Below are 16215 nucleotides of genomic sequence, written 5' to 3'. Positions count from 1 at the left end.
TGCCACACACAGTCCACCCCTAAGTCCCAATCCTGTGTCTGCCTCCAGCCATGAAGCCACAACTCAAGGCAGTTCTTGATTCAGGATCAGTTTTTCAAATTGAAAGGTAAAAGTCCTTCCTGGTGTTTGCTGAGCAAGATTCAGGACACTGAATTACAGAAATGGGCAGACTATTTTCACTCCAAATAATTTCAAGCCCAGAGATTCTACTTTATCAAAAGCATATAAATTGATTATAAAGCACAGCCTCCAAAGTTATTTGTGAATAACAAAATGTTTCAGATATTTTTTCTGCAGAGAATAAGGTATACTTACATGATAAAACCCACATTATTTAAGCCAAGTACTAAACAATAGTAGGATTTGCACAATACAAAAGTTACCACAAACTCTCATCAGTATGCAAATGTAATAGGACTAAGAAACACAATCTGCAATTTAAGTAAGAGAATTTCAGGGTATCTTGGATGTAATAACTACATAATAACCTACAACTCCTGCAGGGGCTTTTACCTATGTTTTAATAACCATTATTAATTTTTTTTTTTTTTTTTTTTACTGGGGAAAAAATGTACTCTATTTTTACAGTCATCTATAGTAATTCTCTGGAACCAAAATTACCATGCTGCACTTTAAGAGGTTTTCAATCTACGAAATTACTCACTCCTGATGAAAGCATTAACAATCCAAGACTTCATTTACAGCATTACAAAGAATCCAGGTCAATTCCAGGCAAATGCTTTTACTCCGCTTGGGCCAATGAGATTAATCATTTTCATAAAAACCTACACTCCAACCCAAAGTAAAGTTTTAAGGGCGTCTCACCATAATTCAAAGAAAGCAGAAACGAAGGGGCAATCCAACAGGCAGACAGGGAAGTAATGCAGGCACTGGGGAAAATGCAGCAGGTGACAGGATGGGAAGAGGGTGGGTCCTCCTTTCAGGCCAGCAAGGCAGCAGCTGCCAGCACTTTATATCAGGAAGGTAAAATGCAGTCATCTAAAGTCTCCAGGGAAAGCTCAGCATCCTCACAAAAATCCTGCTGCAGCTCAGGCATTCTTTCTGGGGTGCACCCTGTGCTCCAGAAACTGGGAGCCCGCTTCTTGCCCTTCACCACTGGAAATGTAGGCCAGCAACTCCGGCAGAGCATTTGTGATCTCCGCTTTTATTATCCCCATCCTCCCTGACAGCAAGAGAAAGGGATTAAGCAGCATTATTTTTTTTCCCCTTGAATATTTACTGGGATGATTACATGCCAGTCACAATACAAGATCATTTTGCACAGTGCAAAATAACACGGAACGGTCGTGCCATTTTACTCAGCCTTCTTGGTCCCATCGCACGTGGGAGAGCACAGGAGAGCTGATTCTACCAGGCACGTTCCTCCAGGAATGTTTAATGCAGCACAGTCTTGCAAAGGTACCAAATAGATGCACTCAGGTTACCCATACAGCCCCCTTCTTTCGGCAATCATATTTTTTAACTTGTTTCCCAAAGTGTTATTAATTACTAAAGCCATCTGTGCTTCCAGAGAACACTCTTCTCCATCCCTTCTCTCCTTCCTACTGGGCTGCAGAATAAAGACGAAGCAGGGTATTTACAAGCACTTTCATGCCAGCAGATGCTACACCACACAAAACCGTTTTGCAGCAAGTTCAAGAAGAAAAGTGGTGGGAAGAAGTTTACATAACCACACACTATCAACAAAAGCAACAGAAGCCTGGCAAACCACAGGCCAGAGTCATTTAATTCATACAAATCTCTCTTCCCCTTTTCTCACTCTGCTTTCCAAGTTGTTTTAATTCCATGGGAGAAGCTGAGTGGTAGTCACTTCGTAACGCACTGCAAGGTTTAAATGCCGGCAGCTTTTCTTGTCCTGACAAAATGTACAGGGCTGAGATTTAATTACAACTGGCTTAGACACATTTTCAGTTTGCTTCTACCCACCTAGAACACATACTCTGTTCAAAGTAAACATGTTTAGTCACTGAATAATATGAAGCAGAAAAGTTTACACTGTAATAAACGGAGATACATTTCAAAACAATTTTGATTACTATCTCTGAACCTGGCTGCAACCAGCTGGCTAAAAGTGGCATTATTGTGATGGAAATAGCATGGTATTTCATTGCAAGTAAAGTAAACATATTCTACCACATACTAGAACAGGAGTTGAAATCCACCCAAGAAAACCATTTGCATTACTGGTTTGCATTATTCTGCCTTAACATTTTGACACCCAGTTTAAACATTAAGCTGCCAGTACAATGCCTCTTTTTTAAACCAGTGCAAATTTCTTGGGGCAAAATCTGATAGTGCTGCCCAGATTTCCTGTCCACTCGTTTCTCCCAAGGAAGAAAAAAAAAAAAAAAAAGAAAGAAGAGGGAGACACCAGTTTAATTTTGATTTGCCCAATAAACAGATCAAAGCATTACACATCTCCAGTGGAGGTTTACAAAGCCTCCCTGCGCAAACATCCTGGGCCTGATGCCTCAGGACGCACTGAAGCAAATCCCTCCTGACAGCAGCCAGGACTAATTTGCTCCATGTAAAAATTTACACCTCGAAGGGAAGTCAATAACTTGGAAGTGCCACTTGATTGAAAAATATTGAAACATGCAGCTTGAATCTTTAGGCCGATCTCAACAACATGTTCCTGGAAATGCTTCACAGGCACATTCTGTTGCCTACATCCTAAATATTGTGTTCAGCTCTAGGCTCCTCCTACCCTATGGTGTTATAAATCCTTTGGGTGAAAGAGCATTTTCAACAAATATGTACAGTGCCTAAAAAAAACCAAATATTCCAGCACCACTATTAGATCACTGAGTGCTGTAAAACTGCAAAGCACCAAATAATTTTTAGCACGGCTGAAACATCTTTCTAGACCTGTGCTTTGAAAGACTGCAATTTCTGCTTGGCCTCTTCCATTTCTTTTCTCATCCAACTGAGCAGATGAGCTTGTTCAGGGTTTATTGTTTGTTGCCTTCCACAGAACTAAAAGACAGAAAGAGAGGAAACAGAAAGGACACAACCCATATAAATTAGTTTTAAAACATTCAGCGGTAGGCCTGATGTCTGCAACTACTTCAATTCATCGAAGAAAAAATGGGGTTTTTATGCATACACGTGTTTTTGACTGGAGAGTGTCCCTTTAAGCAAGCTTTGCTGATTCAGACTGTCTCCATACCATTGCCAAAAAAAAAAATAAAAAAAAAAATAGGGCGTTCCTGAGTTATGCTCTGACTTAAAAAGATTTACACAGGGAATCCTCAAACCTAGAAACAACACCAAGAAGCGCTGTTTTCATTTCTGCTGGAAGCCTGGTGTCAAGGCCTGTGTGTGAAAAGCCTGCCTGAGAAACACCCCTGTGGCAGATCCCGCTTCCAAAACCGAAACTTTGCTGCTTCTGGGCTGCAAATCAAAACTGGATCTGTTGCATAACACAGGTATTAAAGATAATGGCCTCTAACAGTGCATGACACGTCGGTCTGAGCAGTGCAGGCATTGCCTCGCTCCATCCATCCATCCATCTGCGCCCCCGGGGAGTTTGTCCGGGGATGGCGTGTCCGTGGCCCTGATTTTGCTGCGTTTTGATTTGCAAGTCAAGGTCAAGAAGTAAATGACCAGAATCCCCGGTGCCAACACGTGGGCTGCAGGCTTTTGGGCAGGCACATGAACATCCTAAAACAGGCCTCAGTTGGAAAATAAAGTGATTGAACTGCCTGAAAGCTGCTCTATACCTTTAGAGGCTTCAGCACGTTGAACTGAGCAACATGGATGACATTTGTTTTTAACCTGCACAGAGCAGTTTGGTGCATATATTCTAATTAAAAATGCTGTGCTGCAGTGTATTCTCCCACCTGAGGTATCACCAGCCGGGTTAAATAAAAAAATAACGAAAACTACATTGTAATAAATGCCATAAAATAAATAATGCAAGGAGAGTCCCTGCCCCAGAAACCTTGCAATTTAGGACATGAACAAAGAATCCTTAAGGGATCATACCAAACCTACCTAGCATTCCTGAATTGACATTTACATTGTGCTGTACTCCAGTTCATGCTTTCAAGGCCAGAGGAATGCACATTCTTCTGACGGGCACTGCTCAAGGCTGCTGTGGATCTGGGTGTTCACCAGGCAAGGAGCCTTTCTGTCAGGCATTATTGTGGCATTTAAGACAGGTATTGAAAAAAATACCTTAATCAGAGCATTGTGGGGGTGTGTCTTACTGCTTTTAACCCAAGTCCCTGGTTTAGGACAAAGAAATCTAATTTTAAAAGTCCACTACAAGCCAGCTCTGTCTCTGCAGAAAAGAAAAGGGGAGGGGAGGAAGGGGTTTAGATGGAGGAGTTACCAAACCAGAATCAAGCAATGAAGAAAGAGCTTTCAGGCTGAGCCTCTCAAAGGTCATGCATTTAACCCAGGAACAGCACCAGCCCTTCTACAGGATCTGATGTGTCCCAACAGCCACTCCTTGCTCTGCTGAAATTGGGCCAAAAGTTAGTCCTGGAATTATTTCAGTCTCAACGTGGTCATCTAAAATTCCAGCAACATCTCTCTCCATCCTGAAAAGGTGCAGTCATCGGCATCTGATCTCGCAGACCAGGAGGCTCGAGACAACTTTGTGGATACCTGCTTCACTTTGGAAGGAATAAATGGAGCCCCACTGGATATAAAGCCAGCAGGGGACTGTCAAGTGAAGTTCTGAAGCCAAATTAACTGATTTGATCCCATCTCCAGCTCTGAAGTGCTGGGTTTGTGCAGTTGCAGGGTGCTGTACTTGGGTCAGTTTTATTTCTTGTAGATGCCATATCCCCCACCAAGTAAGTCCTGACACTATTTAGATTCTCATTACCTTCCTTTTGTCAGGTCAAATTTCAAGATTAAAAAAAAAAAAAAAAAAAAAAAAAAAAAAAAAAAAAAAAAAAAAAAAAAAAAAAAAAAAAAAAAAAAAAAAAAAAAAAAAGAAAAAGAAAGAAAGAAAGAAAGAAAGAAAGAAAGAAGCTATTCAATTATCTGTCAGATAGAATAGCGCTTTTCCCCCCTATTATTTTCTCTTTTAACACTGAAAGGAATAGACCACTAAGTGGAAAAACACCATTTTGGCCTATGAATCATCCCTGACAAAACTGCAGATGCATGAACCCAGTCACAATAGTATCACACTAAGAGAGAACAAATAAATTGCAACAACCTTCCAAAAGGCACCTTAGACGAGGCACAATTAGTTTAAATTGAATTTTGAGATACAAGGCTCAAATGGACTCGGGTTACAACACCCACACTCAGTCAATGGGTGTTGCTGAACGTGAAGAGCAAACGCTTGTTAAAATTGTGTTTCAGTCATTAAGAGAAGTGTTAATTACCAGCTAAACCGGAGACCGCGCAGATAAGCAAAACATTCCCCGACAAAGCCCTCAAGACAACATTCTTTAATTCCTAAAACCCACCATGTGACAACAGCAGGAAGAGACGGGAGGAAAGAAAAAGATTCATCCACTTTCCATCATCTTTAAATAAGAATTCCTTAGTTGATTTAAAATAAACTGAGAAGTACAATCTTTTCATCAACTTCTGCAAAGAGAAAGGCAGCCATAAATTTATTTGCACTTCATGTATACAGAAGCACTTACTTTTTAATTGAAATGATGAGCTGGCTTCTCAGTAAGTGAACGATTTAGGGTAACAGCTTATGAAATCAAGCAATATTACCAGAAAAGTGATTATAATTTAAATTACAAATCACTTTTTTAAAGGAAGAGATGTAGCTCACCGGAAAAAAATAACACAGGTCTACAATTTTACAGTTTTTCAGTATATACTTTTATAGCTCTCAAAAAAAAACCCCCACAACCACAATCAAACCAAAGCACACACACAGAGAACCCCAACAAACTGACACCTTACTCTGGTAATTACTTCCATTAATGCTTTGAAGAAATACTTCCACGGATCCTTCAGATGAACCAGGCGAAGAAACACCTGCAGGATCCAAGTTTTGGTTAAAACGTCACATTTAAGAAAAGACTGGAAGTGACACTTAGTGCCGCGGTCTACTTTGCAAGGTGGTGTTGGGTCACAGGTTGGACTCCATCTCATGGATCTTTTCCAACCTAACTGATTCTGTGAAAATTAAAAAAAAAAAAATATATATATATAATTCAAAATCTAACCCCACAAAAAGAATAATGTAACTTTACATGACTGGGAAAAATCTGCCCTATCTTGTACTCTTATTTTCTCCTGTAAAGAAAATAGTTCCATTTAAGAGCAAGAGAATGACAACACCCAGCAAACGTTCTGACACTAAACTACAGTGGGATGGAGCCAGCTCCCTAAAACCGAACAACGGAGCTGTTAACACAGCAATACAAATCCCTCTGCCACTTCTACCTGGGAATATCAAAACCTGTTTTCCAGTTTTCGAAACCCTCACAGTAAAATCACCACATTGCTCAGCACCTGAATCCCAGGAAAACCACTCGCTGTATCAGTCCTTGGTTGATCCGAAATTACCCGTGTGTTTTTGCACATAATTTCAGATCAATTCAACGAGTGTTTTTAACATGTCAGATACCTGAGAGCTGCACTTAGAGCTCTGTTTTCACAGTATTAGTCTTCAGTTGTTCTGCTGTAGGGTTATCCTGAATTACAGTGAGCCGTGCCTTTTCGGGGATAAATTAGAAATGAAAGCAGGATGAGATCAGGGAAGATTACAGGGCACTGTTTATAAACTGAGCACAACTAAATTAAAGATATTTAAATCAGAGTACGTATCTCTTGGTAGATTGATTCAGCTGGTTTAGTTTTGAAAACTGAAAAAGTGTCACAGGCATCACTAAAAACAAAACAATCCCCAGCAATAAAGCTCACTTTTTTTTTTTTTTCCAGAAGTAACCTACTTCGTGCCAGTTCACAGCTGCTCATGGAAAGTATTGTTTTCACCTCATGTGCTTTAAAATACAAAAAGGATTTACAAAATAACACCTGTTTGTGCAGCAAAGAATTACTGCAGAGATATACTTTTGATTTCCCCCTCGTTATCTGGAAATGGAATTCTGTTACAGGAGGCTTTTAGTCCATCACAGGAAAGCTGTAAGGAACAAACGTACAGGAATCTGCTCAAAGCAAACAAACAAAAAAATCTTTAAGGATAAGAAAAACAAAAGCTTAAGGAAAAAAAAGAAAAGGAAAAAATCCCCCCCAAAAAACCCTGAATAAATGAACTGGTAGAATGCCACTGTAGCCAAAAACCAACACATCACCTTTTTTTCTGAGGCTACAAGTCAGTGAAAGAATCAGCACCAAAAATGAAGATGCAGCAGAGAAATAATTGCTTAAGATTTTATACTTGATGTGGACTACCAGAGAAAGGTCTGAGGGAGCTGTGATTCCTCTCTCCATGCAGGTACCACAGTTTCACAGTACAGACTTCATTAGTAAGAATTCTTCTAAATGAACCCAACCAGAGCAGCAGAACTGAAAACTTACACCTTCCACACACCCTAAACAAAAACATGCAATTGGAACAACACTCAACATTTCTCCACAGAAATGATCACACGGAGAGACAAAAATCCCTCTTTACATCTTCACTCCCTGCTCGATCCAGAAAAGCAAGTGACCATCAGTAACAGCCAAAGCCACAAGCGACACATTTGGGGCACTCCCTCCTATGCACACAATCCATCCATCCATCCATCCATCCATCCATCCATCCATCCATCCATCCATCCATCCATCCACCCACAAAAGTACCATACAGGTTACCAAGTCCACCAGCACCACACCAACTTTTTAGCTTTCCCAGGAGCAAGCCCAAGAAAGTACCATCTGCTTCTTCCAAGGTGTCAGTCTTCATTAATTCCACAGGGCAAGAGATGGAGTCACTCCCATAATAGCAGTGCCAATACTTTCATTACCTGATGCAAAGGCTTATTTAAGTAATTTTCTTGTATAAAGACACAGAGTTATAAACTATTTTGACTATATAAGACTTCTCTATGCTTATGCTCTCATTAGGATGTTGCAAAGGAGACCATTTCATCAACATTTGTTGACCAGGTTTGCCATACAAACCAAATCCAGCACTTCCTCAGTTTGCAAAGAAAAAGAAATAAACAAATTAAATAAATAAAAGCGCACAGGGCCAAACACACATAATACTTTAGGAACCATCCAAGTAGAAAAAGGTCTGCCTGAGGTTAGCAAAATCATCCCCATGATATGTGAATGCAGGGAAGCAGCAACCTGTACGGCTAAAAAAACTTCGCCCGCTTTGTTCTGACCTGAGCCAAGGTCTTCTGAGAAGTTATTTCTCTTCTCTGCCACCTGCTACAGTCACAGGTCATCAGAAAGCTACTGTGCTGTATTTCAGAGCCAAAACCCAGGGCATCAGCAAAAACAACAGCCAGACTCTGCTACATATTGCCAGATTTGAAGGACTTGGGGGGAAAATAAATAAATCACTGTATCGGTTCAGTTGCAGCAGAGACATTCCAGGACCGTCCGTCCTTCCCCAGGGGAAAAGTAGATGTACAGCAGGGGCTACTTCTCCCAGCCTCAGAGGGAGCAGAAGAGCCTGGCAGGGTCTCAGAGCCCCAGCTGTTGTGCCTGGAGAATGTGGCGACACCACCCCGGGGACACGGAGCAGCAGCTGAATCCCCTGCCCGCTCGGGCTGCCCTATTTGAGCCCTCAATTATTCTCCCAGGTCACATCTCTCCCCGCCGCCCCCTGAAGCCCCCACCTTCTGCTCCAGCCCGGGAATTCACCAATCACAGCACACAGGCACGTCATGTGAGGGATGGCAGACACGCTGAGGGGAATTTCCAAGAGCTTCCCTGCACCTGCAGCATCCACGGGTGCAGGAGATTTCCAACGTGAAAACGGCAAGGCGAGCAGGGATGCCAAAGTGTTCACATTCCCTGCGACTCCCAGCCCTTATGCCAGACTGCAGCACCTCATTTGCAATCTGCTCTGATATACCTGCAATCACATTCCATCTTTCCTTGTCATTTGATGTATGCCAATTATTCCCAGGCATATTTTGCTGGGGAAGAAGCACACAAATAACACAGACTGAAAGACCAGAAAGCAATAATCACTCGGTCTATTCTTTGCTGATGTCAGACATGCAGCATGGCTCTCCAAATCCACCAGAGCTCCCAATTAATCTGCACTAATCCTCAAGAACTGTATCTGAAAAACAAATAGTAAAATCAAATCATCCAGCAGCCCCTGTCTGCCCGGCACTCAAGGTCTAGGAGAAATACACAGTCCATTTCATCAGCACACCATGCCACTCAACATCTCCTTTAAGGGAGTTGTGCTTCCTTGTCATCCCTGCAAACAAACCTACCGAGAATTCACCACCCTCTCTCTCTTCCTTCCTCAGAAATGCTTTTCTTTCCCTCATCACGGTCCTCGACAGAAAAAAATTATATCAATTCTGTTTGGTTCAACAGATCACAGTAGCCTTGCCAAAGTAACCACCTATTTCCTACTTCCCAATAAGGCATTCATGCTCTGTATCAACTCACTCTTTTCCTGAGAGGAATTCTGTATAAACTATATAGACATGTCCTTACTTCTACATAACAAGAAAACCCCCCAAAAACCCCAAAAAACCCCAACTTGCAAGAAGCTATGAATATTCAAAACTGTTTGGGTCTTCTGGTGTCAGGTTTTGGTTGGTTTTTTTTTTTAAGACAGTTTATCCTAATTTGTGTGTTTCAAAATAGGTCCTTGCTACAGCTATCAGTTCCTTTCCTCCCTGTGTTTCCTTTTAGCAGCTGCAGCAGCACTACGGATGTCTCATGGCAGGGACGGAGACAAGAATCCTGGATCCAGCACAAAGCCTCAGCTAGGAGGGGAGTAGAGAAGATCTGTGCATGCAACAAGTACAGCACAACCAGCAACAATGATAACTGACATCTCCAAAAGCTTAGGAAAGAAAAAGAAAAAAAGCAAATGTGGGAGACGGGGCAATTTCAGGCATGGGAAATTAGTATGTTCAAGAGGGAGAAAAATAGGAACCCACAGAGCTGTAGAATGGCCTGAAAGATCAAGGAGGGAAAAATACCACTCTGGTATCAGAAGTTCTTTCATCCAACTTATCTTGGTTCAAAACCACAGCTTACATCTCATAGAACTTCCTTATTACTTGCTGTTTTCCACAACATCACACTGTTCACAGGATCATGGAAACTCTAGATCACCGGAATCCAGGAGATGCTCCTTATCAACCTTTCAAGTCCTTAATCTGTATGCCCCCTTTATTAGTCACTGAGCTCCTGATTCCTTCCACTCTGCAGGAGTGCGTGTGCTCAAGTTAAATGCAGAAATTGTTAGGAAAGGAAATCTATCTATAACTTCAGGAATAAATAGCTTGCTCCTTGGTATCTTTTTCATACCCATTTCCTCCTCACCAAAGTGCACCCAAACATTTCTGAACGTGAATATGCATTCCTCTCTCTCAGTTGGCTTATTGCTAGACTAACTGCAGACATACATTGCTTTTAGACATCTATTTGATAAGCGGATGACATCTGTAAATTTTTTTAGTCTTCATATTTTCAGGTGGTATTGCACACAGAACCAATAGAATACAAACACCAAGCCTAAGTCAAAACTTTTTCAAGTAAAACAAATCTATTGGCACAACATCCGAGAAGGAACAACGCAGAGCATTTAATCTGAACAACCCCTTTTTGAACCCAGCATCTGCACGGTTACACATCTTCTCCTGGTATTCTAAAATTGCCAACTGCAGGGTTGGCTCACAGAAAAAGTTACAGTTTGAGAGCCCCAGAGTCAACTGAGTAGAACCAGCTCCTCGAGAAATGAGAGGGCAAAAGCGGGCGGTTACTTCAGCAACACCAACTTCAACAGCTCCGCAAACAGACCTTACAACAGAGCACATTCCAAACAGGCTGTCTCACCTCATTTGCCTAAAGCTCCCAGGTCTTGTTCCCTGTGAAAGAACAAGCTCTTATTCTGAGAAAAGAGCAGGCAAGTCACCCTTAGCTCTCCAAGTGCAGGGCCTCACGGTGGTACAGTTAGAGCTTCCATATAAAATGGGAGGCGCGGCCCAAACTTTAAAGGTATGACAGCTGCCAATCACCTACTTAACTCACAATTTAATTCCTTGATATTATAAAGAAAGGTGAGACACACATCATCAGGATTTAGGAGAATTTACTGGTTATTGGACAGATTTTTCATTAGGGCAGCATGGACCAAATGCAGAAAGTCAGACGATGGGTTCGTCTATGAGGTGGTCATTACAGAGGGGAGGACAAGAGCTCCACATCATATCCACTGTCTTTGTGATCCGTGTTGTCTGTGCCAGCACCAGCTATTAACGAGGGGCAGGATCAAGACTAAGCTCGACACCAGGAACATTCAATGGAAAAAACCGGGAAGCCAGGGAGAGATCAAAGCAACAGCCACAGAAACCTAAACTGTGAAAAAGGCAAGTGGTCTCAAAAGGTGGATACCTTGTATTTCTCCGTTTCCCTGAGCAGATACACTACACCAAGGCAACCTAACGTCTCAGTGACACCTGCACTGCTCCCCGGGAACCGGCTCTCTCCCACAGGAAGACCGGCTGGTCCTTCTTAGAACTCTGAAGGTGAAAAGAAACACTATAACCAAATACAAACACTATTTATCCAAGTCTAGTAACGAGGAAAACGGCACAGCAGGACTTCACACCAGTCTAATGGGCTCTCCAGTGGAGAGGAGGAGAAAGGTCGTTTCATCCTTCTCAAGAAATCAAGATTCTTTTGCTGTTGCACAGGTAAGGTAAACTGGCAAAAGAAACCACAGCACTTCACTACCTTATATAAGCTGGTGTTGGTCTCCAGAAGGAGGGGATACAAGTATTGATTTTCCTATGAGAGCCCTCAAAGGGAAAACATCAACAGCTCATCACTCAGAGACCACTGGAGAGGAATCTCCAAAGCCACCATTTGGCAGTTGTGCTGCACCATCTATTTCTGTGACTCACACGAGCTGCCTGGGAGCACCTTGCCCTGAAAATTGCAGATTCCCGGCATTGGAGCCGCAAGGACAGCTGTGAAAGGGTTCTTCTGCTGCTCCTTCCCGTGTTGTGTCACCCTATTCCAGGCACTCAGACACATTAGTATGCCTTTCTGGAACATGGAACTTATTACCAGGCATAATTAATTAATTCCAGAATGGTTGGGAATCTGTTTTCTTTGCACGGTTTCACAAGCCTCTTTACCCATATTTACCAAACTTGCAGGAACCACTCCCATAAAAAGGTGGGGGAGGACCAATATAAGAGATTTTCACAGTTTACTGTTCACAGAGTGAGACACAAGCAAAGCAGGCATTTTGGGTGTTTATACCACTGACATCCCATCTATTCAAACCCTCCACAGGTCAGCTCCTCGCAGGAAAAAGTCCAAAAATCACGCTCCTGTCCTGCAGCAGCAAGAGGATCGCAAAACCTGCTCTCAGAAAGTCCCACGGAATAAAGTGGATTTGAGCCTTTGATGCATGCACAGAGGTAATTCTGATGTGGTGCTACACATGAATCTTTCATAAGAATAAGATGTCCTACACAGCATAATCAGAAAAACTTCTGAAGAGTCAACAGTCTGGATCATAAGCAGCTCCACTGTGTGCAACTCCTGCAGACATCAAAGAGTCCTCCCCAAAACCAGATGTATTACGTATCTTGCAAAATTAGTAAATGAACTCAAGCCATCAATTTTGCAATTTTTGAAGTAGCACAATGCATCTATTTATTAGGGAATGGAACTAAGCCCAGGCTACTGATCAGCCATCCTACAAACGATGCTTATGCAACCCTTCATAATGATTTCCACTAACAACCAACCAGAGAATTTATGATTTGGAAAATTTCACTTCTAAACTAATTTACAATTCCCAAAATCTAATGGGACAGATGATTGAAACTACAGAGGAAACCAACCTTCTCTGAAATCAGTGAGGTACCAATTTTCATAAGCAGTCACTCTTAGGTAAGATCCCTGCATTAAGTTTTGGTTCTCATTTTTAAATTTCTCATAAGCACTCCTCTGTCCCTTTCTCCCTTTTCCCTGGAAAAAGGATTAATTCAATTTTAAGGAAAATATTAAAACGGCAGTTTCAGACTTCAGTCTTCGGCAAATTACAAACAGGAAGGAACAGCAATTGAGCTATTTAAACCACCAAGGAAACAAACCACTGAACAATGCAAGTAGACCACAAAAAAAATGACAAGATAAAAAAAGAAAAATAAACATAAAACACGTCCTTTCGGTAAGCATGGAAATGATATCCCTACAAGTTTTCAACACAACAGTGTAAGTAAACCTGGTGAAAATAAAGCCATCAGTTCCTACAGAGCTGCAACAAATACTTGACAGGCTCCCAGCATAGCCCCAACTTCACCATCACAGCCAGATATTACTGGAACAAATATCCAAAGTCAGCAGCGTATATGAAGCCCAAACAGCTTGCCACTGTTTTAGAAAAGGTGAAAGCAACACAACCAGTGATTTGGGGTGATATATATAACAAAGATGTATTTCCTCTGTCAGCAAGGGAAATTCAAATGAATTCTCCTTCCTGCCCTTTCTGGTCTTTCTTGCTTCACCCCCAAGGTTCTGTCTTCCCTGCACGCTCAGAAAAAGCAGAGAGTGTAGGTTATGCATAAATTCATGACAGAAAACACTATTTTAGAACAAAGCTCCTGTGCGTGGGCGCGTGTCTATAAAATAAAAGGCATTGTTACTCTACCAAGAGTGTAACCACAGCCAGCAATCAAACCAGATCTTCCCATTTTATTTTGACAGCTACGCAGAGTTATATTCTCACCAGAGGTTTGACTTTCATGTCAATACCTGGTTTTCGGTGATATCATCAAGACATGAATCAAAACTGACATTTGAAGGCACGGTGGTATTAACAATCGTGGAAGAGAATTCTCATCCTAGAGATCTGTAATTTATTTTTAATTACTTTATCAAGTTATCAGTTGCAGAGAGGAATAAATCTGTTCCCAACTCGTATTTAGGAGCTGTCTCTGCACAATATAAAATTTCTCAGCTCCATATAACAATAATTATTTTGTGGTGCATGGCAATATTAGGTAGCATTGAACCAGTGAAAACCTGCAAACCTTGTCAATGTAACACTTTCAGAAGTTGGAGAAATCAGCCCCAACTATTACCACCAGATTGATAAAACTGCCCAAGTAAACTACAGAATACAGCCATCAACCCAAAATGTGTTAGGAAAGAATCTGCTCCATACCCTTGCAGAATCAGAAATGCAACATTTTCTCTGCTATCCTCATTAACTCCAATTATTAAACCGAAAATTCCACGGTGCAACATCAAGCAAAGTTTGAAAAACACAAACGTTATTTAGGTGTTGAGGGAAAGGGATTTGCGCTTTACTGAAGATTTATACTGTGTGAGACTTGGATTCTGTGCATCCCCTACCACCAGCCTTTCCTCCAGATGCATCCCCACGGACACTTTAACATTATATAAACTCCCCCAGAGACAAAGATCATTCTGTAACTTTCCAAAACCATCTCCCTTTGAGAAAGTGTTACCTCACAAACACACATTATGTACCCCACAAGTGCATTAGATCACCGGGTTCCTACTACACGACAGCATAAAAGAGTATTTGTAACTTATTTTGAGACATTAAAAAAAAAGGAAGACAAGGCTGGATAACTGTAACTGGAAAGGATAAACAGGATTAAGTAACAGGTGTTTGACAGCACATAATTCAAAGCCGTGCATGGAATACGGTGCACACATCCTTGGAATGGCTATGGAATGGAAATGGCAACACTGCTTTTGCACCTTGCTTTGAAAATCACCACTAAGTGATTTAAAAACGTCATGTAAATTATAACCACACAGACGGAGGCAACAGAAGCACTTGTATCCCCAGAGACCTTTAGAGATATATATATATAGATATATAGATATAGATATATATATATATATATATAAAAGAAAACAAACAGTCTTCAAAGGTGAGCCTGCCCTACTCCCAGGGGAGAGAAAAAAGGGGGAAGGAAAAAAAATAAAAAAGGAAGAAAAAAATAATAAAAAAAAAGCAACACCGCAAGAAAGTTATACTTAACTACACAGAAACATTTGTCACACCGCCCAGCACTGACAAAATCCGGATACGCTCAGAAACTACGGCAGCGAGGGAGATGAGGGGAAGAAGAATCCAATCGCCGGGCGCGCGCGCACACACACACACACACACACACACACACACACGGATCCACACACGGAGCCGCCTCACAGGGAGCACACACGGACACGCGTGTGCACACACCCCCGCACACGCGTGTCCCTCACGGGCGCACACACACACGCGCGTCCCGGTCCCACACGGGCTGCGTCCCACACGGATGTGCGCGCCAATTCATCGCGGCCGGGGGAGACCAAGGTTACGGCCCGGCGCGGGGGGGGCCGGCCAGCGCCGCTCCCCCCCCGCCAAGGGCGCGAAGCCGCTGACAGACCCCCCCCCCCCCCCCCCCCCCACACCTCCCGCCTCAGTGGTCGCCCCGCCGCTCGCGCCGTTCCCGCCGCCCTCACCTCAGGCGCCGAGGCTCCTTCTTCCTCGTCTCTCTCCTCCTTCCTCCTCCTCCTCCTCCTCGCGCCGTGTCTGTGTCTGTGTGTGTGTGCGACCCGCCCGCCTCACAGCGGCGGCGGCTCCTCCTTCCCCCCCTCCCTTCCCTTTCCCTCCTCCCCCCGCCGCCGCGCCCGCCTCAACCCCCGCAGCGCGGAGAGAGACGCGGCAGGGACGGGGGAAACCCCACGGCCGCCGCCGCCTGTGCTGGGCGGGCCGGGCCGGGCCGGGCCGGGCCGGGCAGCCGCCGCCGGCTCCCCCCGCCGCCGCGCAGGGCTGCGGGCAGCGCATGGCAAGTGGGCGGCGGGGCCGCGGGCGCGGAGCTCCGCCCGTGCGGCCCCGGGCGCGGCGGCACCGCGGGGGCTCCCCCGGCACCCCCAGCCCCGCCCGCCCGCGGGCACCGCACGCGTGTGAGGGGTGCGGGGCGCGCGGGGATGCCCGCGCCGCCCAGCCGCTGTTTACTACAGGTACTGGGAGGGCGAGAAGGAAATCCCCCTCTTCCTTCCCCTCCCGCACCGCGTTCTCCCGGCTCCCGCCAGGCCTGCTGCCTTCCGCGCAGATGGAGGGGA

General features: G+C 43.6%; 1 protein-coding gene across 5 annotated transcripts in view; it reads right to left on the bottom strand.

Annotated features, from left to right (window-relative positions):
• Positions 1-15631, bottom strand: part of PLCB4 (phospholipase C beta 4) — a 177875-nt gene extending 162244 nt beyond the window's left edge. For 4 of the 5 annotated variants that reach the window (XM_027883548.1, XM_027883552.1, XM_027883551.1 and 1 more), the window contains exon 1: positions 15613-15631. The gene's annotated coding sequence lies outside the window, so the exon portion shown is untranslated. Of the gene's footprint in view, positions 1-8750; positions 8771-15612 lie in introns of those variants that run through there. The other variant, XM_027883549.1, reaches the window with a different exon arrangement.
• Between the last annotated feature and the right edge of the window lie 584 nt (positions 15632-16215).

The sequence above is a fragment of the Empidonax traillii genome, unplaced genomic scaffold, assembly GCF_003031625.1.
Source record: "Empidonax traillii isolate 1590-97213 ecotype Southwest subspecies unplaced genomic scaffold, ASM303162v1 scaffold128:size1411021, whole genome shotgun sequence".
NCBI lineage: Eukaryota > Metazoa > Chordata > Aves > Passeriformes > Tyrannidae > Empidonax > Empidonax traillii.
This window is presented reverse-complemented; position numbering and strand designations above follow the sequence as displayed.